Source organism: Gorilla gorilla, chromosome 19, assembly GCF_029281585.2.
Source record: "Gorilla gorilla gorilla isolate KB3781 chromosome 19, NHGRI_mGorGor1-v2.1_pri, whole genome shotgun sequence".
NCBI lineage: Eukaryota > Metazoa > Chordata > Mammalia > Primates > Hominidae > Gorilla > Gorilla gorilla.
This window is the reverse complement of record NC_073243.2, coordinates 84,964,451-84,985,653: the sequence shown is the minus strand read 5'-3', so window position 1 is coordinate 84,985,653 and position 21,203 is coordinate 84,964,451. Positions and strand designations below refer to the sequence as shown.

The 21,203-nt window shown below is 35.0% G+C and overlaps 1 protein-coding gene and 1 long non-coding RNA gene across 2 annotated transcripts in view; one reads left to right on the top strand and one right to left on the bottom strand.

Annotated features, from left to right (window-relative positions):
* Window positions 1–21,203, bottom strand: part of CDH9 (cadherin 9) — a 159,141-nt gene that overhangs the window by 73,931 nt on the left and 64,007 nt on the right. The gene's annotated exons all lie outside the window — the stretch shown is intronic.
* LOC129527882 (uncharacterized) overlaps window positions 1–21,203 on the top strand; it is a 99,814-nt gene that overhangs the window by 76,887 nt on the left and 1,724 nt on the right. The window contains exon 2 of the long non-coding RNA XR_008672975.2: window positions 13,982–14,086. This is a non-coding gene — a long non-coding RNA (uncharacterized lncRNA). The remainder of the gene's footprint in view (window positions 1–13,981; window positions 14,087–21,203) is intronic.

Below are 21,203 nucleotides of genomic sequence, written 5' to 3'. Positions count from 1 at the left end.
ATTTTTCTGACTATTTAATATTCTCCATTTCTTTCCGTAAGTGTATAAATTTCAACTAGCAACAATGCTTCCCATGCTTCCTTCATTTGTGATTGTCAATTTTAATATTAATCCTAACTGCAGTTTTGCACATTTTTAAAGCTTTTCGCTATTATACAGCCTTTTTTTTTTTTTTTGAGACAGAGTCTCGCTCTGTTGCCCAGGCTGGAGTGCAGTGGCGCCATCTCGGCTCACTGCAAGCTTCGCCTCCCGGGTTCACGCCATTCGCCTGCCTCAGCCTCCCGAGTAGCTGGCACTACAGGTGCCCGCCACTACGCCCAGCTAAGTTTTTGTATTTTCAGTAGAGACGGGGTTTCACCGTGTTAGCCAGGATGGTCTCAATCTCCTGACCTCGTGATCCGCCTGTCTCGGCCTCCTAAAGTGCAGGGATTACAGGCGTGAGCCACCGCGCCCAGCCCTATAACAGCGTTTTTTTTATTCTTGAAAAAAACCAAATCACCACTATTTGGTTTTAAGAACTCCCCTATTGTGGTGAAGATAATGGTAGAAATTAAAGTGTAAAAATATAAACTAAAATAAATCTAACAAAATTTCAAAATATTAAATGCAGACTCTGTCATGTATGTCATCATAAGATTCAACATAAATAATTTATAATGGGCCAGGTGTGGTGGCTTATACCTGTAATCCCCACAATTTAGGAGAGTCTGAGGTGGGAGGACTGCTTCAGCCTGGGATGTTGAGGCCGTATTGGACTGTGGTTGCACCACTACACACCAGCCTGGCAACAGAATGAGAACATTACTCAAAAAAAGTTAAAATTAAAAAATTTTTCATAGATTGTTTGGATGTCATCCTAATAAGCTGTTACTCACTGTAACTTAAAACCAAGAATCTCCGTACACTATTTCTCAACTCTTCTTTTCCAGTTTTCTTTTCAAATATCGGACCCCACTATCTGAAATGTTTTATCTCCTCTTCTTTCATAAATTTCTGGTATTTCAAGGAAATGTTAAATGTAGCAATCATGAGAATCCCTTATTTATGTCCTGGATAAATTTCCTACTGGTTCTGTAACAAGCAACCACAACCTTTGTGTCCTAAGGCAACATATGTGTGTTATCTTGCAATCCTCCTGGTCTGACAAGTGTAAATAAATTAAAATCAAGTTATCAGCAGGACCACATTCCTTTCCTCAGGGCTCAAGGGGAGAATTCATTTCCATGCCTTTTTAACTTTTTTGGGGCTGCCTGAATTCCTTGGCTCGTAGCCCCATTCTAAAACCAGCAAGGGCAGGTCCAATAATTTTCACGTGATATCTCCCAGATGTTTCTTTTGTGGCAGTATCTCTCTCTCTCTCTCTGTGTGTGTGTTTCTCATTATTTCAATTTCAGCTGGCTACCAATATCAATTCCCTTTTGTTATAAATGGCACTAGAGCCACAGATTCTGGGATTTAGGACATGGGCGTATTTAGGAGCCATCATTCATCTTATCACATATCTTCACAGTTTCTCACTGCAGTCTTTCTACACTTAGCAGATGTACTACTCATACACTGTGCACTAGGCTAAACTGAACATCAGTATAGGACAGTGGTTAAATGCATGTTGGTCAGAGGCAGACAGAATGGAATCAAATCCTAGGTCTGCAAATTCACACCAATGTGATTTGAGAGAATAATTTAACCTTTTTATATCACCCTCCTAGTGTTTGAAAGTGAGTTTCTTCCAAAACTTACACTAAAATTTAATTGCCATTTTAACAGTATTAAGACAGGAGAACTGTAAGAGATACTTAGGCCATGAAGGTTCTGCCCTTGTTGAGGGGGTTGGTACTTGATAAGATTTGGCTGTGTCCCCACCCAAATCTCATTTGGAATTGTAGCTCTCATAATTCCCATGTGTCTTGGGAGGGACCTGGTGGAAGATAATTGAATCATGGGGACAGGTCTTTTTCCTGTGCTGTTCTTGGGATGGTGAATAAGTCTCACAAGATCTGAATTCCCCTGCACAAATTCTCTTCTCTTGTCTGCTGCTTTTTACCTTCTGCCATGATTGTGAGGCTTCCTAAGCCACGTGGAACTTTGAGTCCATTAAACCTCTTTTTTTTTCTTTTTGTAAATTGCCCAGTCTCTGGTATGTCTTTATCAGCAGTGTGAAAATGGACTAACATAGTACTGTTATAAAAGACCAAGTTGGTATTAGCCTAGAAGGAAAAGAAAGTACTTATCATTCTTTAATCAGAGACATCCTAAGGCTGTTTTCACAGATATCACTTTTCTTGGGTCAAATATGCTCACAAAACTTTCATCTTCAACATATAGGCTATGGTTTGAATATTTGTTCCCTCAAAAGTCATGTTGAAATGTAATCTCCAGTGTGTCTGTATTAGCCCCCTGCCACCCTCCACAGACTCCACAGGCTTTCTACTTTCCACCATGGCATGACACAGAGAGAAGATCCTTACAGGATGGTAGCACCTTGATACTGGATTTCCTGGCCTCCAATATCAAATTTATTAAGCTAATACATTTCTATTGATTAGAAATTACCCAGTTTCAGTCATGCTGTTATGGGATCACAGATTAGATTGACATTCCCTTTTCTCCATAAAATCATCATCACAATAGCAATCACTATTATTACTAGGGATTATATTTGTTAAAATATATAAACATTAAGAATAGTGTCTGGGTCATGGTTGTACTCAACAGTATTAGAGATAGTCATTAGCATATTGCAATGCCATTGTCTTTCCATGTGCTTTTTTTTTCGTTTCACTTTGGCCATTTAATTACTTTGATACCCTGAGTATTTATTTTTTAATTTTTTTCTACAATATTATAATAGAATTAATAGAATATTATGGTAGAATATACCCCTGATTTTTATGTATTTTCCTGCACCATCAATAATTTCTTTTGGGGGTTAAATTTTAATACCTCATTTTTGATTTTTGTCTAAAATACTAAAGGAAATAAAAGACTATGAAATTTTTAATCACATTTGTTTTAGGAGTGCTGTGAAGGCATTTTATATGTTATTATTGAGAAGCATTTACATATAATCCAGATAAGAAATGTTTTTAAAAATCATAGGCTGTAAATAATAAAATCTAGTTATTGAAAATTATCTTTGGCAGGGCCTGGTGGCTCACATCTGTAATCCCAGCACTTTGGGAGGCCGAGGCGGGCAGATCACCTGAGGTCAGGAGTTCCAGACAAGCCTGGCCAACATGGTGAAACCCTGTCTCTACTAAAAATACAAAAATTAGCCGGGCGTGGAGGGGTGTGCCTGTAATCCCAGTTACTCAGGAGGCTGAGGAAGGAGAATTGCTTGAACTTGGGAGGCGGAGGTTGCAGTGAGCTGAGATCATGCCACTGCACTCCAGCCTGGGGAACAGAGGAGACTGTCTCAAAAAAAAAATCTTTACTTCTTGTTGAATTAATATTTCTTTGAATATTTTGAATTACATGCTATTTTCTTTGGTGGCAAATATGATGCACAATAATAGGTACAATGCAGATTCCATGGTATAAAAATGTATGCTTTCTTTACCACAAATTAATTAATATTTTCTGGCACTGCTTATATTTCAAACAAATTAACCATTATTTTATATATGGATTCTATTTAAATATTATCTCAATGTTATTGTGAGACTTCTGATTTAAAACGACAGATGAAGCAAAGTTAGTCTCCCATTCAGTTTCACATTTATTGGAATATAAAAAAATTACAGTAAACTCCTTCATAATAATTTTGAGAAGAAATTCTAGCAAGTTCCTGGAGAGGAGCAAATGGGTGAGATGATTCAGAGGAAAGAGACAAAAGATTCAGAAAACAACAATAGCAACAAAGAATACTTGAGTGAGGAATGGAAGAGTCTTTATTTTGCTGTTAAGTACATGTGAATCTCTGAGGTGAGCAGCAGAGGAGAGTAAAAATGAGAAGAAAATGAACATTAGTGGTCATTAACCAAAGAACAGTCTGTACACAGCACCTTTGGTTGGATTCTATTACTCATCTTCCCCAAACCAGCACTGTGAAAGAGACGGTTTGTATCCAAATTGAAATAAGGCATATGCTTTCTGAGAAAATCAGAAACATATCTTACACAAGTCTTTCTTGTTTGTTTAACTAAACGATGACCTCCCCGTTTGCCTGCCTGATCTCTCTGCATGCCTCCTGAGATAAAGCCTGTCATTCCACAGGCATCTTTAAGGCACACAAAGCTGAAGTTCAGCGGTAAGTCAGAAAAAGTGGCAGTAATATCAGTTATAGATATAAACAGACAAAAAAATTATCATGATATATTTGGGGAAAACTGGCAACCTGTAAATACTTTTATATTAAAAAATAAACCAAGAAGACACTGCCTCAGTACAAGAAAAAGTTGTTTTAAACAAATTCTAGATTGTGTGCTTAGTATAGGCAGAAATAACATACATTCATTTATGTAAAAGAGTTCACTGTAAAAGAAGGACAAAAAGAAATGGAGATCTAGAAATACTTTATCTAATAAAAAGCATGCAGAAATATTAATATGAATGACTGGACAAAAATAAGGATATAAATAAAATGATGGCAATAATTAACTCAAAATAGATCAATGGCCTATGTTTAAGAACTACAAATTCAAAACTCTTAGGAGAAAGCATAAAGGTAAATCTTCATGACCTGAATTTGGCAATATATTCTTAGTATGATGTCAAAAACACAAACAACAAAAGACAATATATGTAAATTGGACTTCATAAAAACAAACTATTGTACATCAAAGGACACTACCAAAAAGATAAAGATAACTTTCATAATAAGAAGAATTATTTGCAAAACATATATCTTATAAGTGTTTAGGATTCATAATATATAAAGAACTCTTAGAACTCAACAACAAAAAGACAACACCATTTTTATACAAATGAATAAATGGCTTGAAAATAAATTTCCTCAAAGAAAATATACAAATGGCCAACAAACATATAAAAAATGCTCTATGAGATTAGTCATTAGGTCAATGCTAAACAAAACCAAATTGAGATACCACTCCACACTGAATAGAGTAGGCATATTTTAAGAATGGGAACTAGTAAGTCTAGGCAAGGTTGTAGAGAAATTGGAATACTCATATATTGCTGGTGGGCATATAAGTGGGTGCAACCACTGGTGAAAAACAGGTTGATGGTACCTCAAAAAGTTAAACAGAATTATTATATGACTCAGCAATTCTATTTCTTCTTATTTACCCCAAATAACTGAAAATATGTTTTCACACGAATACTTGTATGTAAATGTTCAAAGCTGCCTTATTTATAATAGACAAAGGAAGAAACCAAAGATCTATCAATGGATGAATGGCTGAACAAAATGCAATGTATCAATTTATGCAATAGAATATTACTCAACCTTAAGAATAAAGTACTGATACAACACAGAGTGTTGATAAACCTCAAAAACGTTTTGCTAAGTGAAAGAAGCCAGCAGCAAAAAGTCACCTAATGTATGATTTTTAAATATAACGTATAAAATAAATACAAAATATCCAGAAAAGGGAAATACATTGTGGCAGAAAACAGATTAGTGATTGTCAGTGTTCGGGAACTGGGGTACTAGGGCGTGATTATTTAATGTGTATAGGGTTTCTTTTTGGGGTGATGAAAATGTTTTGGAAATAAATAGTGGTGTAAGTTGATCACCATTGAAAATGTACTAAATTCCACTGAATAGTGCACTTCAAAATGGTTAATTTTATGTTAATAGTATCTCAAAAAGTAAATCTATGAAACATAGGAATTTGGATCATCTTTAATTCTTGTTCTCTTCTATTATGAAATTGCAAAATACTATGTAAACAGAAGACATCCTAAATGTTTTCAGAGAGAAAAAAACAAGAAAATCACCTGTCCAGGAATGTGTATTATCTGAACAGTAGACTTCCTAGCAATGACCTCGGACACTGAAATATAAAGAAATGATCAATGCTGGTCATGTTCTAAGGATACATTATTTTTAAACTTCAATTCCATAATTTAAAAATTATGAATTAAATGCGTAGATAAAATCAAGAGTTTACCTCCCATATGCTGCTTCTAAAATAACCGAAAGGTTTAGACAACATAAAACTTTCCAATCACTAGTATGCTTACGATGCTAAAGGTTTTCTGTTGAGGATAGCATTTTCACATTTCTACATATAAAGACAATCAGTTACTTTGAAAATAAAAATCTCTGGATAGTATTCAGAGTTCAATTAGAAAACAAACGAAAAAGTAACATGATTTTAGATTAGAGAAGAAAATTCCTGTGATCTTGAAGCTTTGACTGTTTTCATTTAAGTCATTTAGGCAACACCATTTTACTGAAAATGTATGCTAATACAATGATAACACTTTATATGCACTAGTATATACTAAATAAATTTAGATAATTATCATTGTAAATCTTATTTAATATGTTGTTCTTTTCCAGACTCTTTCAGTAGCATATGAAATAATTATAAAAATAAATTAGGTAAAAGTTTTCATTGTAAAAGTAATTCTATCCACACTTTGAAAATCTGGGCATCCTCGGGATTTTATTTTCATATGCATGTGTATTTTACTACTAACAATAATACTTTAAAACATATACATTACTTTGTATAACTATTAAATCTTTTGTAAAGCAAAAAGTAAACACCAAATCAAAAGTGCATGCACATTTGACTCCCAATTTATGCTTTGGTAAGTAACTTGATTTCAATGGCTGGAAAGTAGAGTCCTTCCTCTCTTGTTGCTCCTTGTCCTCCTTCTCTTAAAGTTGATTGCCCATTTCTCAGGCCATCATGGATTAACATTGATTGATAGTCATTAATTTTATTTCCTGTGTATTTTAAGTTGACAAATACAATCTGTATATATTTATGGCAAGCAACAAGGTGTTTTGATACGTGCATTCACTGTGGAATGACTAAATCAAGCTAATGAACATATGCACATACTTACCATTTTTTGTGAAGAAAACACTCAGAATCTACTCTTTCAGCAATTTTTAAGTATGCAACATGTTATTGTCAGCTATAGTTACCACATTGTGCACTAGATCTTTTGAATTTATTCTTCCTAAATACAATTTTGTATTCTTGGGCCAACATCTCCCCAATCACCCCTCAATGGTTATAATTTTTAAAATATCTACTATAGCTTCAATTGTAAATGGAGTATGAGTTGGTATAATCTGACCTCTTAAAATTATGGATAGAATTGCATAAACTCTTTCTATGTCTCATTGAATTACAAAGTCCTCTTCATTAGCTAAACAAGCACCTAGGATACCTATATTCTATCACTTTTCCTCATCTTGGTTGTTTTCCATGTAATTCCAAATATTTTAATTTAAAAATAAATAAATAAAATAAAAAAACTAATCCATTTAATTTCCACTCAAACAAACCAATTAACCTACCAACCTGTATGCAATTTTTATTGTGTTGTAGGAGATCATATTTATTATATGAAAGACTTAGCATGCAGTTTCATCACCACCCGTAAACCTAGCACCATGAGTGCATTATCCAGAAGCCCTTTTTTTTAAAAAAATTGTCATACTTTAAGTTCTTGGATACACGTGCACAACGTGCAGGTTTCTTACATAGGTGTACACGTGTCATGTTGGTTTGCCACACCCATCAACTCATCATTTACATTAGGTATTTCTCCTAATGCTATCCCTTCCCTCGCCCCAACTCCCCAACAAGCCCTGGTGTGTGATGTCCTCCTCCCTGTGTCCATGTGTTCTCATTGTTAAACTCTCACTTTTGAGTGAGAACATGCGGTGTTTGTTTTTCGGTTCTTGTGTTAGTTTGCTGATAATGATGGTTTCCAGCATCATTTACGTCCCTGCAAAGGACATAAACGCATCTTTTTTATGGCTTCATAGTATTCCATGGTGTATATTTGCCACATATTCTTTATCCAGTCTATCATTGATGGGCATTTCTGTTGGTTCCGTCTTTGCTATTGTGAACAGTGCCACAATAAACATACTTGTGCATGTGTCTTTATAATAGAATGATTTATAATCCTTTGGGTATACACCCAGTAATGGGATTGCTGGGTCAAATGATATTTCTAGTTCTAGATCCTTGAGGAATCGCCACACTGTCTTCCACAATGTTTGGATTAATTTACACTCGTGCCAATAGTGTAAAAGCATTCCTATTTCTCCACATCATCTCCGGCATCTGATGTTTCCTGACTTTTTAATGACCACCATTCTAACTGGTGTGAGATAGTATCTCATTGTGGTTTTGATTTGCATTTCTCTAATGCCCAGTGATGATGAGCATTTTTTTTTAAGTTTGTTGGCTGCATAAATGTCTTCTTTTGAGAAGCGTCTGTTGAAGCCCTTTTTACTAACAACCTGCATCATTCTCAGTAAACTATCGCAAGAACAAAAAACCAAACACCGCATATTCTCACTCATAGGTGGGAATTGAACAATGAGATCACATGGACACAGGAAGGGGAATATCACACTCTGGGGACTGTTGTGGGGTGGGGGGAGGGGGGAGGGATAGCATTGGGAGATATACCTAATGCTAGATGACGAGTTAGTGGGTGCAGCGCACCAGCATGGCACATGTATACATATGTAACTAACCTGCACAATGTGCACATGTACCCTAAAACTTAAAGTATAATAAAAAAATAAATAAATAAAAATAAATAAATAAATAAATAAATACACACACACACACAAAAAAAAAACAACCTGAAGTTTCCTTACTGACTCTCACTCTCATGCCTCTCCACAGAAAGAGGTGACAGTCTTCTGTCACTGTAGTCTTTTTATTTTATTTTATTTATTTTATTTTATTATACTTTAAGTTCTAGAGTCATGTGTTCTGTCCTCTTCTGTTGTGCTGCCTTCCCATCAGATAAAAATAACGTTTCTCATTTTAACTATTTTTTGTTGGTTTAGATCCTGCTCACCTCCTCAAGATGTCGTTCTCTAATTAGTTTATCAATTTTTAAACCAAAATTTTCTTAGTAAAAGGAACCCTCCTGATAACCAACTCAATATATTTTCCTACAGAAAAATTTATTCTCTTGAACACATTTACCTTCACAGTGGTTTTATAAAACTATAAAAGAACGTTAAAAAATAACCCATGTTAGCATTAAACAAGTTCAAAAACAATTATTATGATGCAGATAAATACTGAGTTATTATTAATCAGAACTTATTAAATCGCATTAGAATTAATCACATAGAAATAACGGTAATAAAACACGCATTTAGACCTTTGCCCTTTTAGAGAAACAGTGCTAGTTTTGCCTGGAGGAAAATGTAAAGGCAGTGCAGTAAAAACAGTAAAATAATGTACCTCCTAGAAGGATAGCAGTGGATCTAGCTTCTGGCTCTAGTCCCCTTTGAGGTGCTAAATTGGACTAGTTTTTAGTTGATTTTGTGTAAGTCAATTATGTCTTAGACTCTCAAAATGTATATAGAAAATAGATTTAATTATAAAGGTATCAAATGCCAATTATATCTGTTTTGGTTTATGATGATAGCAATTGTTCATTGTGGATATTTGAGCCCATAGAGAACATTTTTTATAACTTATTGAAAAGTTGTAAAATTAGCACCAAATGAATACATAAGTGAGCAAATAAAATAATAGCCACCATTGACCTTCTTTCAAAAGGTTCTGAGATGGAGAAACTTGGGAGATTTTACTTCATTATTTTGTATATTTTTCCTAGAAAAATGAGCACAAATTCAAATGGACCCTTACCATATATTCTGCGAACATTAGTGCACATTGGTGATTATGCCTTTGGCCTTCTTTAAAAAAAAAAAGATACATCATTTCAATGGATATTATGATGCAATTCCCAGAGATTAGGAAACTGGATGAATGTTAATTGAATCACAAAATAAGGGGGAAAATTTATCTTTAATTGGAATGTATAGGTTAATAGAAAGAAATAACACTGATGTGGAGTTTGAAAAGCTTTCACAAGACTACTATGATCTTAGAAAAAACAATTAATCTATGTTTCTAACTTAAAGAGCTTTTACCAAATTATATGTGAGGTCCAAGGCAGATTTAACGTTAAAATTTTCCATAAAATAAAAAAGAAAATATGAGTGCTCATGTTAAATATAATAAAAAATTGTGAAGGGTATTTTCACAAGCTCTATAATAAAGCTCTCATACTGTTTTATACTTTATTGTTTTGTTCAAGAAAAGGCTCTTGTCTTCACAAAACTTACATTCAGTAGAAAGCAAGACTCTATGCTGATTAATACACACACACACACACACAAGCACACGCATTCATGGTAGAACATGGGGAAATATTTTTCAGTTCTATATTTCACTAAAGCCAGGTTTCTAAGACCACCAAAAAGAAACAGTTGTTTCTACTATCTAAGACTTTGCTTCACTGAGTTATGGTGTGTCCTTTCTCAATGAATGAATAGAATGTAAAATCATAAAATGTGTACAACTATAAATCATGTGTTGTTATATCTCTTTCCTCAGAAAAATTAAGTGTGTCGATTGAATGGTAGTGGTAGTACTACTAAATTTCCACTCAACCAACCAATGAACCAACCAACCTATATGCAGTTTGTATTGTGTTGTAGGAGATCATATTTATTATATGAAAGACTTAGCACGCAGTTTCATCACCACTCATAAACCTAGCACTATGAGTGCATTATCTTGAAGCCCTTTTTTTTATTGTTATACTTTAAGTTCTGGGGTACATTTGGACAATGTGCAGGTTTGTTACATAGGTATACACTTGCCATGTTGGTTTGCTGCACCCATCAACTCTTCATTACATTAGATAATTCTCCTAATGCTATCCCACCTGCCCCACTCCCACCACCCCCCAACAGGCCCCAGTGTGTGAGTTTCCCCCGCTATGTCCATGTGTTCTCATTGTTCATCTCCCGCTTATGAGTGAGAACATGTGGTGTTTTGCTTTCATGAATCTAACACCTTTTCTAAACACCTTTTCTATATACTGTTATACTTAAGCATCTGGAATTATTTTTCCCTTAAAAATAAATAAAACAGCTCTTAATTTAGCAAAATTTCAAATGCTTATGTCTGTGGTAAAAACTTCCAACTACTAACTTTTATTCTTATTGGTCTCTTACTGATTTTACAAGGGACAGACGCTGAGTAGATTCATCAATTACTACAAGACTTTCAGAATATCATTTTCCTGTAATATCCCCTCTTAACAGAACAATCAAGTTATTCTATCAAAAAATGAAATCTTTTAAAATTAAAACACTCACATGCCATTAATAATGATATTTACACAGGAGAAATCTATTAAATAGCTTCTTGTATTTCATCCTTAAAATATTTCTGGCTGGGCACAGTAGCTTGCACCTGTAATCCCAGCACTTTGGGAGGCTGAGGTGGGCAGATTACCTGAGGTCAGGAGTTCACAACCTGCCTGGCCAACACAGTGAAACCCCATCTCTAGTAATAATACAAAAATTAGTCAGGCGTGGTGGCGGGTGCCTGTAATCCCAGCTACTCGGGAGGCTGAGGCAGGAGAATCACTTGAACCTGAGAGGCAGAGGTTACAGTGAGTGGAGATCATGCCATTGGAATCCAGCGTGGATGACAGAGTGAGACTCTGTCTTAATAATAATAATAATAATAATAATAAATATTTCTCTTTAACAGCTGGTGATACATTTATGAGCTTTATGAACAGGAAACAAAAATTGGACAACTAGAAACTACATTAATTTTTTTAGCCTAATTATTTGATCATTTCTGGGTTTTACCCAAGAAATGAAGAACACAGAGTGACAGTAAGAGCCAGAGTACTAGATTACTTTGGTCCGTTTTTGCCCCAAGATGTATATAGTACAGATTCACAAGCATTGCAACAGCGATAGCAAAAAACTTCAAACTCATAGACATTAAATTAGTCTATGAAAATATAAAATAGAAAGGAAAACACTTTCTACTTTCACAAGCATTGAAAATGTTGAATAATCACATCCAACTTTTTGATCAACTTATGTTATATCATATAGTATTTTTCACAATGGAAATTTGAGGCTATAAACCTGTGTGTTCTAATCAACCTGAGCTCCCTTTCTGAACTAGGCACTTATTTCCCCAGCTTCACTGATGTGCTTCTCTTCAGTCTTTGCTGCTGAGGGAAAGGGAACCATTTCACCCAAACCCTGCCCTGGAGTTCCTCATATCCAGTGGCTGATTGATTCAGGATGCAAAGGGCCGGTCTCCGTGTCTAAATTTGGGGCAGCTCTGTAAAGCAATTCCAGCCCTGAAGTTCCTCATGGGATTGGCTCTGGCAAATGTATTACATTTTGACTTCTCTCTCTGTCCAGTCCTGACCCCTGCAGTGCCTCACAGGTCTTGTTCCAAGAAGGCTCTAATAAAACTCCCTCATGCAAATCTCGGCCTCAACATCTGCCTCCCAGGGAACAATCAATCTAAATTGCAACCATTATTCAAACTATTCTTCTGAACACAGGTCACCCAATCTCTTGTAATTATATTTGCAAATAATAAAAATACTTTATTTGCATGGTTGTAACCTAAAGCATCATTTTTTTCCCTTTTTACTTTTCCTACAATAAATGAGATGTCTCTATTAGCTTTCTTCAAGTTTTCTTCTAGTGCTCCTTAAAGATTTCTTCACAATTTGCCTTCTACTCACAACAGTAAAATGTTCTTTCAGAGTTAACAAACTCAATATTTATCTTCGTCTAGTTAAATGAATAACACACATTTATAGCAAATTATTCTTGCTTAAGCTCTGTGATATTACATTCTTCTGATTCCCTTATACCCTCTTCTCATCTTCACTTCTTATGCTCTTTTAGGAATTACTAGCTCTTTTTCTGCTCCCCGAACATAAATCCTCAGTGGTCAGTCTATCTTCTATTGACTTGTCATTTCTTCCATTGTCTACTTGTGTCTCATCTTCTCTCTGCTTTTAAAAATTTTTTTAAGTGTATTTATTTATTTATTTTGTGACAGGATCTCACTCTGTTGCCCAGGCTGGAGTGCAGTGGTGAGATCACAGCTCGTTGCAGCCTGGATTTCCCAAGCTTAAGCGATCCTCTCACCTCAGCCTTCCAAGTAGCTGGGACCACATACATGCCACACCACGCCTGGCTAATTTTTTATTATATTTTTATTTTATTTTATTTTTTTGTGGATACAGGTTCTCACTACCTTTCCCAGGTTGGTCTTAAACTGCTAGGCTCAAGTGATCCTCCTGCCTATACCTCCCGAAATGCTGGGATTGCAGGCATGAGCCACTGCACCTGGCTTGTCTTTTCTTCTATCCTTTTCTCTTTTCCTCCCAAACTTGTTGCTCTGGTAATTTAATTCCCACCAGTGTCATCAAACACTATATTTATCTAAGTTTTTCTAAAACAGTAGACTTGCTCATGAGTTTCAGGACCAGGAGTCTATTGGACTTCTGCCTGGATTACTCCTCTGGAAATTAAAATTATATCAATCCAAATTTAAAGTAATTTTAAGTTAATATTGTTAGAAAAGTTATTTAATTACTGTAATTACCAGTCTCCTCAGAAAGAGTATTTATGCACGTATTCACTTATTAACTATCAAAATATATTCTAGGTACTTTTTTAGATACTAGAAATATAGCAATAAGCCACACAAATAAAAATGCCTGATGAATGGAGCTTACATTCTAGATGTACTCACAACATCCTATTTTAAGTTACAAGCATTCCTGTGAACATCAATTTTTTACACCTTTTTTTTTTTTTCAATGCTAGGTCTTCCTCTGTCACCCACGCTGGAGCATAGCGGCACAACCATAGCTCACTGTAACAGCAAATTCCTGGGCTCAAGCAAGCCTCCCACCTCAGCCTCTCAAGTAGCTGGGACTACAGATGTCAGGTGCCACTATGTCTGGTTAACTTTTTCTTTTTTAAAATTTTTTGCAGAGATGGAGTCTTCCTATGTTGCCCAGGCTGGTCTTGAACTCTTGGCTTCAAGCGATTCTCTCATCTCTGCCTCCCAAAATGCTGTGATTACAGACATGAGCCACTGTATGTACCTATTTTTCAAATATCATAATCTGTTTTGCATCATCATTTATTAAAAGTTTTAGAACCTATTGTATTTTAGTAACTATGCTCTACATTATATTTGCGGAGATAACACAAAAATTAATTTAATGGAATTCACATATTAGTTGGATGTCAAACATCCAAACAAAAGAACTACAGAGTGCTATTACCAAAGTATATACAGAAATAAATTCAGGAAAGAGAAGAAATCCAGAGACGATTACAGGGAAACGTTTCTGGAATTGATGGTGTCTGAGGTATTTTTATTTTTATTTTTTTTGAGACAGAGTCTCGCTCTGTTGCCCAGGCTGGAGTGCAGTGGCACAATCTCGGCTCACTACAACCTCCACATCTCAGGTTCAAGCGATTCTCCAGCCTCAGCCTCCTGAGTAGCTGGGACTACAGGAGCGCGTTACCACACCCAGCTGATTTTTGTATTTTTAGTAGAGATGGTGTTTCATCATGTTGGCCAGGCTGGTCTTGAACTCTTGACCTCAGGAGATTCACCCACCTTGGCCTCTCAAAGTGCTGAGGGTACATTTTTAAAAATGAATAGTTATTATCTCAAGTAAATGGCAAACCAAATGGGTGGAGATGGTCCATGGCATTTAAAAATCAACAAATTAGAAAATCCCAGGAAGTATGAGAAGCATGGTATGATATTAATATAATAAGCATTTCAGTATGGTTGGGCGGCAAATCTTTGGCAAGGGAAGCTTCTAGAATTCAAAGAGGGAGATGGGGCCGTATTTAAACCGTTTTCATGCCTTCAAAATGGATAGAGGTATTAGTACTGTTCCTTAATATAAAAGCAATATGCAAATATGGTAAATAATTAAGATACTAAACATGTATATAATGCAAAGTTAATACAATTGATCCCATCTGTCCTCACCTCACTGAACTGAAACACACAGTCTGATATATCAGAGGTTATAAATATGTAGCTATTAGCTGACGTTTGCCCTCCTAAAACCTCAAATCCCTTGCACTTTTCTTTTTACTACACAATTTATCTCAGAAAGATCCTCATATCATTTATGTAGTTCTACATATTCATTTTCCACAGTGAAGAAATTTTTCATTCTTTTTAAACAATCTTCAATGAACTGATAGGAGGTTCCTTTGTTATTATCATTAGCTATTTTATTGAGTACAATAATGGATATTCTTGTACATGTATTTTCACATATATCTAAGAATATATCCGCTGAATAAATCTGTAGTTGGAGAATTGTCCAAAGTATAAACTGTTATTTTATGTTTTGTTATTTTTGGATACTCTAGCTAAAATGTACTTCATAATCCCCTGCCAAGCATTAAATTCCTTTATTTTACAAGACTGATTGGAGAAGAACTACATTTCACTATTGTTTTAATATTATTATTGTCATTGTGAGTGAAGCCAAAAATCTGTTCATATGTTAATTGATCAGAAAACGATGATGATCATTTCAAATGTTTGAAAAATCAGTGTGATAAATTGAAACATGGAAATAAGGCAAAATTAAGGAGCCTATTTTTGTAGGTTTTGAAATAAAATTATGTTTTCCTTTGTTAATATGTTCCTGCTCTCAATGCCACTGGACTCTAAGATTCTTGTAAATATTTGTTGTGAAACTGAAATGTCACAGAGAAGGGCTTAAAACTAACATATTTAATCCATAGCTGTATAGTTTGATTGCACTGGTATTGATACTTCAATAACTCACAAGCTTTTTTCCCTGATATCAATGTTCATTAATTCTGTTGATTCTCTTTTCCTTGTTTTATTGAAAATTGTCATCAAAGATCTTAGATGTTCATTTTCCTTGTCCTTTGCTGATTTTACTGGCTGGTTAAAAAAAAATGTGTGTAATGTGTGTGTATGTCTGTGAGTGCATATGTACAAATATATACATATATATATATAATATATATACACACATATATACACCCATGCAACTGACCCTGAGTCATCTTATTCTCAATACTTCTTTATACCAAAACCAATTTTAAGTCTAGGAGGTTTATTTTTATATTCTTAAGTTATAGCAAAGTTAACAATATAGTTATGAGATTAATGAATCCAATTAAGTTAAATATAATGGTGTAATTAAGCTAAATAGTTATTAAATTAATAGTTAATGAATATAATTAAAATACTTTAAAAATACCAAATTATAATATTTAACATGAATCTATTTTGTGTTGCTTTTATGAAAGTGTCACCAGACTAAATATTTATTCATTTTCCCCTTCATATATACTGTGTAAATTATAGTTATTGATCTTATTGTTCTTTCTGATCAGTTCTTTTTTCAAGTAGCTATGTAAAGAAATGACCATGAGTCACGTTATTTTACAGTAAAGAATAATCCTATTAGGTTTATCTATAGTTTTCTAACAATTTACCTAACATGAGAAATGTGAAGAAAAACAACCTCACTGCATCTATATATACACATACACATGATTGACATGATTTCATGTATTGTATAAATGTTTCTCCCAATATATTGTTGCTTCACGATCAAGCTTTATTGTTCAAGTTACATCCTATTTAGCTGACTTGTTAACCTAAAATTAGCATAGAAAATAGCTAAATGATTGCAACAACTCCAAAGAAGTTTGATAGAATAATTGACTATCCCTTGGAATTTATGCAGTTGTAATCAGAACCTTCCTTGCTCTGCCTTCACTGACTGTTTTTCCATATATTTACATAGGCTAGACCTCATTTATTTTCTTAAAAAAAATCTCATTTTGCAAAACTGACCTTGACCTGTATGCCTGTATAAATATAAATAGATGATTTTTCTTATAAAACTTGCAAGTCCTTCAGTGATTCAAATGTCTAGTGTAAATATAGTAAGAATGGTCCTGGGATGTTCACATATAATTCAAGTTGAATACCAACATAAACTCTCATTTCCTCTAAATTTTCTGATCCATAGAGGGGAAAAGAATGTTAGCAGTAAAAACATTAGAAATGCTTCTGACATAGAAGGGGCCATTCTTATCACAATTCCCACATTTCAGCTACCTTTTGTCCTATGAAGTTCCTTTTGACATAAATGCAAACTCTGCTTCTTTTCAGCTTTATGCAAAGCTAAAATGGGAGCCTCTACTTCTAGCCTTGACCAGAAAGTCAGAAAAGAGAATGTGTACTTTATGATTCCAGCCTTATTCACCATGAAAATGGTCAAGATGAAGCACGCATTACCAGGAGTGAAATGGCATGAGAGAAAATTAGGATTCACTCATCGGTCATATTATATCTCATAGAATACAAACGAAGGATTTAGCCTTGAACACATCATTTTCAAGAGGCAATTTTTACACTCTGGGGAGTGCTAACTACAGAAATGTATTTTCACTGTCACTATTTCATTCCAACTTTAGCGAAATACCTGCTTAGTAGGATCAGCATTAAGTAATCCATTGTGCTCTCAATGTATAAAATTCACTAAATATAAGAACTACAGTAGAAAAAGAATTGAGTGAATCATTATCTTGCAACGTATTATTTGTATATGTTGCTAAAATCAGCTACATGGCTGAAATGTAGGATTTGCTTTAGGATATTTGCTTCTGAAGTTTAATCTCTTTACAATGAAATCTGTTTGTACTGATCTAACAAATGTGTTTCTGTGCATGTGTGTGTATACATGCCTGCAGCGTGCTAAGGGGATAGGAAACGTAAGGGGGTTAGGTAATTTTTCTTTTCACAGCCTGCACACAAGTGCATTAAAATACACACACACACACACACACACACACCTATGTAATAAGAAAATATAAAAACACTATAAAATATATAATAACAGAACACAGAGACAGCAACCACTGACCGGCAGGTGAGAAAATGGCTCCTAAAAAGTGACATCAGATGAACACCTTTTAAATCTCAACAGGATTTACTATTCATAGAATAAAATGGAAGGTATGAATAAACTGGGGAAGTGAAGTGATTAAATGGTAAATTAAATATTGGTGTGATTAGGGGTTAATAATAGTGAACGTCCTATTTTAAAGGTTTTAAAAGAATGGCAATCTAGATGTATTCGAGCATTTTCCCTATGCAAGAGTCATTAAAATCTTTGAGGAGGATAACATTGTGATATGTAATTTAGGGAAAACGTACTGTAGTAACAGGATAAAAAACTTATTTCAAAGGGGAAAAGGAAACCAGATGTAATAAGACCAGTTAGGGGTCTAATATAAGAAAGTCAACTGGAAACATTGAAAGATTGACGGCTGTCAGCAGCAACTAATATGCAACCATATCTTGGAGTTTGGAAGAGAAATCAAAAGAACCAGATTAATCACAGGAGTCACAAAAAAGGCAGAGACATCAATAATAAGCTCAATGCATTTGTTTTTCTGGAATCTATTTTTCTTATACAGTTGTCCCTCAGTATATGTGGGGGCTGAGTTCCAGGAAACCCATGTATATCAAAATCTGAGAATACTCACGTTCTTCCATTGGCCCTGTGGAACCCCCCCCACAAAAGAAAACTCAGCCCTCCCTATATAAGGATTTCTCTTCCCACTTTTCAATCTGAGTTTGGGTGAAAAGTCTGCCTACAAGTGGACATACGCAGTTAAATCAGTGTCGTTAAAGGATCAACTGTACTTTCTCTACTGGATGCTTTTCAGCGGTCCTGTGACATGAAATATTAAAACAATTTCTACCAGGCTTTAACAACATATGGTCAAACACTGAAAAAAGTCCTCTGCTCCTGCACTTTAGTTGCAGATTGTGGGTAGGAGGAAGAAACTAAGATGTGAGAATGATGACACTTAATCTTGATGCTGCTAACTGTAGCAAAGTAATAGTAAACTCAGATTTCTTTTTTTTTTTTTTGAGATGAAGTCTCGCTCTGTCACCCAGGCTACAGTGCAGTGGCACGATCTCAGCTCACTGTAACCTCCGCCTCCCAGGTTCAAGCAATTCTTCTGCCTCAGCCTTCCAAGTAGCTGCGACTACAAGCGTGCGCTACCACGCTCGGCTAATTTTTGTATTTTTAGTAGAGATGGGGTTTCACTATGTTGACCAGGCTGGTCTCGAACTCCTGACCTCGTGATCTTCCTGCCTCGGCCTCCCAAAGTGCTGGTAATACAGGCGTGAGCCACCACGTCTAGTCTTAAACTTAGATTTTTATCTGACTTGGAAGCAATATCTGATCACTGGGTATCAGTGGGGCTTTAAATTGATTACTGGAGCTCTAAAATTGACTACTGAATGTGCTCTCTATACCAGATCTATATTATGACTTCAGTTAATGACCTAAGAAATTGGAACACTTGAGCCACAATGGTCTGTTTAGCCTCTGGAAGGTCCCACTAGGTATCTGATTGCACCAACGTATCATTTTCTTTTGTACATTAGCTTACAATCCCCTTTTTAGTATCTATTTTATTTTGTATTTTTTTTTTTTTTTACAAAAGATGTTCCTTGAAGATTAGCAGCACAAGACATATTAACAACTGATGTTGTTACTTGAAATTCAAGACCGAATTTAAATTTATTGCAAACATGTAATTATATAACACTATTCGTCAATTTCAACCTCTTCCATGGCCAAAGCTTTTCGAGTAATTCCAACTAGAAGAAATTTCACCAATTCGAGTGTCTCGCTCTCTGCCCTGATACATGTTAGGGAGTCCGTGTTAATAAATATTTATTTGAATGGATTTTCTTTCTTTCTGTGTTATTATCCCATTTTCTTTTTTAATATGATGAACACATTTAAGGTTCAAAACAGTGTTTACAATGCATTTTTATATTTTAAAATGCAGTGAAACATCAACAAAACAATATGTAATGTCTAGGCTTTTTAATATGCCCCCATTTTAATTATCTTGCATAGTATGTTTTAAAACTTACTTTTTTCCTACTCTGCTCTATTTGTTAAGATCATTTATTCATGTTAAGAAAAGGCTGTCTATAGCCGGGTGTGATGGCTCACGTCTGTAATCCTAACACTTCGGGAGGCCAAGGCAGGCAGATCACCTGAGATCAGGAGTTCAAGACCAGCCTAGCTAACACGATGAAACCTCGTCTCTACTAAAACACAAAAATTAGCCGGGCATGATAGTGGGTGCCTGTATTCCCAGCTACTCAGGAGGCTGAGACTAGAGAATCGCTTGAACCTGGGAGACAGTGGTTGCAGTGAGGTGAGATTGCGCCACTGCACTTCAGCCAGGGCAGCTGAGTGAGACTCCATCTAAAAAAACATAGAAAAGAAAGAAGTTAAAAAAGTCCATCTATAGCAAGCAAAATAATGAGCTTGTACTTATGAAGACAAATAACTAAAAGAAACATGATAGGTGCTTTTTTTTATCTTTGTAGAATTCCAACAAAGCAGTTCTATAGGTTTGAAAGATATTTGCCTGTTCATTTGAGATCTCCTATCTTGTGTTTAATCAGTGCCGTGATTACAATAGGACTATAAAGAATGTTATAGTCCTGTGCTCAAAGAACCTAGATTAAAATCAACAATGAATTGAGTGTAAATGTGTGCCAGGCACTGAACTGGCTGGATAGTTTCAGGAATAAACTTGTCTGAATGGATATTGATGGGAGTATTTTTATAAAATAAAAAAGACAAAACAGTGATGTGAGTGTTAATTTATTTTGATTTTTTCAAGATTTATTGAGGTATACAAATGACAAATACAAAATGTATCTACTTAAGGTGTACAATATGATGTTTTGATATACATATAAATTATGAAGTGAGCACACTTAACCTAATTAACATATCCATCACCTCATATAGTTACCCTTTTGTGTGTGTGTGTGTGTGTGTGTGTGTGCGTGTGTTGAGAAAACAATATCTACTCTCTTCGCAAATTTCAAGTATACAACAGAGTATTGTAACTGTAGTCACCATGCTGTACATTTGATCTCTAGAATCTATCCATCCTATCACTATCAGTTTTGACCCTTTGACCAACAGCTCTCCATTTTCCCCACCCTTAGCCCCATATCTGTTATATACATATAATAGAATTAAAAAACAGAAAGTTTACAAGATAAAGGCTGACTATGACCTTTGACATCTGCCCTCACTTTCTGATTGACATGTGAGTGGAAGTGCTCACAGAA